Source organism: Molossus molossus, unplaced genomic scaffold, assembly GCF_014108415.1.
Source record: "Molossus molossus isolate mMolMol1 unplaced genomic scaffold, mMolMol1.p scaffold_m16_p_1, whole genome shotgun sequence".
Lineage (NCBI taxonomy): Eukaryota > Metazoa > Chordata > Mammalia > Chiroptera > Molossidae > Molossus > Molossus molossus.
The window spans coordinates 62,468,747-62,472,021 of record NW_023425344.1 but is presented as its reverse complement, the minus strand read 5'-3'; the positions used below and the strand labels follow the sequence as shown (position 1 = coordinate 62,472,021).

Here is a 3,275-nt window from a genome sequence, read left to right as displayed (position 1 = left end):
TGTCCCCTTCTGGTATCTATTCCCTGGAATGCTGAGAAAAAACACCCTCATCAAATCAGAGTTTAGTTGAGCTAAGCTCGAAATAGGTTATTGTGCCAAACACTTTCTAACATCATTTCTATGCTTCAGTTATTTCCACTAATGTTATTTTTTTAACAAACAAAAACTATGTTTTTTACTCACACTTAAATCCACCAGGTATTGTTTTCAGTAGAATACTAACAACATTTTGGTCAGGACCTCAGCATAAATGCTAAGTAAAATGGTAACCCAACTATGCCCATGAGTAAACCGTCAGGTGAAGGCCATCTTCTCCCCAGTACATCTCAGAGTGGAGTTCCTGGAACCTCGGGGGACACAGACATATTTCAAGGGTGCACAATCCTCTGTAGGTAGCCATCCACCCTTTAAATTCAATATTTCTTAAGTTAGAGTATGTGAACATCTTCTTAGAGATCTGAGAATTCTTTGGGCTGAGCATCCCAGGAAGGTGGTGATATGGTTCTGAATATGATGAATTAAAGACTAGAGGAAATATTCTTTGGAACCAGGAAAATCCCAGCCTGAGTCTATCACTAAAGACCTTACTAAGCAGATAGTTCACCTACACATGTTCATTGAGTGAATTAAGAACATCAGCTTGCTTACTGTCAACTGAAATCTCAGCCTCTTCAATTTTCCTATTGATCTGCCTTTACAAAAGTGTGGCTGAGGTGCATTTTCTCTGTGACTCCTACCTGGAAAATACTGCGACCCAGTCTCTGCAGCATTCCTAAAGCCAAAGTCATGACAAGATTTTTTTTTTAACTTGGAAATTTTACTTTATTTACAAATGCTGTCCTAGAAACAAAGGTGCCATTCCATCCCCTTTAAAATATTATAACCACTCTGGCCGGTTTGGCTCAGTGGTTAGAGCATTGGCCTGCGGTCCAGAGAGACCCAGGTTCAGTTCCCGCCAAGGGCACGTACCTCGGTTGCAGTTTGTCCCCAGCCCTGGTTGTGTCGTGTGGGTGGCAACCACTCGATGTGTCTCTTTTACATCGATGCTTCTCTCTCTCTCTCCCTCCTACTCTATCTGAATAAAATATGAAAAAATGTCTTCGAGTGAGGATTAAAAAAATAATAAAATATTATAACCAATAATTTCCAGAAAAACCATTTACATAGTTTTAATCTTTCTGCATAAAACTGTATTATGTGATGAGCAAAATATAGGATGGTCTAAGACATCAGAACAAAAATTTAAACAGCATGAATGTCCTAGTGACAGATAGAAAGAATTAAGAATCACATTCCTTAAGTACTATGCAGCTGTAAGAAAGAAAGATCTCTTATCCTTTGAGACGACATGGAGGGACCCGGAAAGTGTCATCCTAAGCGAAACAATCCAAACAGAGAAAGACAAGTATCACATGATCTCACTTATTTGTGAAATATAATGAACATGCAGTCTGAGGAATGGGGTAGTCCCAGAGACGTGGAAGTGGGGTACAGACTGACAATCCCCAGAGGGGGTGGTGGTGGGGGAGAGAGAAACCCCAGAACTTATATGCATGTGTGCATGAACAATGGACATGGACATGGACAACAAAGCTGAGGACAGGGCAGGGAGGGAGGGGGAGAGGGGAATCAGAGGGGGGAAAAGGAGAAACATCTGTAACAAAAATTAATTAATTAATTAAATTAAAAAAAGAAAGAATCACACTTCTTAATATACTACTCAAAAATTGAAAACATGGATAATTTGGGGACACATAAATGCTTCACAATAGTCTTCTTATATAGATAAGTCTTCTTAATATAGTTTATAATTGTGATTGTTTAGGATTGCTCTTGCAGGCTAATATTTATGTTTATTTCAAAAATAAGTCATCATTATAAAAAGGACATAGACTTTTCTACTCAGATTTTTTTTTATCAATGAAAATATGTAGATACTGATCTGGTCTCATCATACAGGCCAATTACTAAAATAAAAAAATGCATGAAAAGAATTTAAAACAAAAACACAATCTCTATATGACTATCTGACTTACAAAATTATAATTCTCCTTGAAGTCAGATTGTATTGTTCCTCAATAGCTGCTATAAATTCAAATTTTTTATAGTCAAGACAATATAGACAAAGTATTTAACCAAAGAATACAAGATAAAATCATCTCAATTACTTATTTTTTATTTTACAGGTAGCAATTAGTTTTTTAAATCATTTAATTATATCTAGGAGGATAATCACTCTCTGAGCATCCATAGCTAAGTCACAAGAAACTTCAAAAGTCAAAAAAAAAAAAAAATTCATCCCTGAGAAGTGAGAAAAAGCTCTAAAAACACAGAAGTGACAGCTCCGCACCCTTTGAACAATCTTTACCACTGCATGAACTTTTATTAACAGTCAACAATCAAATGCATTCCAATCCTGGATAGTTACTGCCTCTGATGATCTGATCTTTTTGTAATGAAACTGTAAGTGCAACGTTTTTAAAAAATCAGATAAATAGGGACTCTATCATCACGTTTACATTTTTGTCAAATCCAAGGACAGCCAGCTAACATATGTATGTTCCAAAACAGACCAAAGTAATAACTTCTGCTGGCATCTCTTCTTCTGAGTCTCCATTTCCCTCACTGATCTTCACCCAAATAGTAAAAGTAGTACAATTGCGATTGAGACTGTTGTCAGTGGCACTCTCCTTACGATTCTTCACAGATGGAGTAAGATTCGTTAGCTGAGACGTAATTCCTGGCTCCTTTCTGAATCCTGCGATCCCCTGGTCTGTTCTAGCCAGCGTTCTTGAGGACGTGCTCCTCGTGCCGCCCTGCAGGGCAATGACATCGATGCAGAGAAGGCAGCTTGCAGCAGCGAGCACAGGGTACACGCCAGGGTCTCCGGGAACCACCCGAGGGCCAAATGACTCGTGGGCAGCCGCCACAGGGAACGTGGCGCCGCCACGGCGGCGCTCCCATGCAGAGTTGTGCAAGACTGCTTAGGAATGAGTTGCTCTGATGAGACATATTCCTCCTGTAAAATTTCTATGCGGGTAGAGATGGTGAAACAGACCATCAAAAATGGGGACCCTCTACTTCCTTAGTTTGACCATCTCCATATGAGATAGCTAAAATGGCCCTTCATTTTAAGATTTAAGAACCTGATTTGGTCAAGCTGTTGTGGCCAGTTCATACTAACCAAATTCACAGGAGACAGAGCTATAAATCAGAATGCTATGTGCCATGCGTAATATGGAATATATTTTTCTAGTGGCCAGAACATCTTCAAA

General features: G+C 39.0%; 1 pseudogene; it reads right to left on the bottom strand.

Annotated features, from left to right (window-relative positions):
• Window positions 1–2,632: 2,632 nt before the first annotated feature.
• Window positions 2,633–3,061, bottom strand: LOC118627904 (annotated as a pseudogene).
• Between the last annotated feature and the right edge of the window lie 214 nt (window positions 3,062–3,275).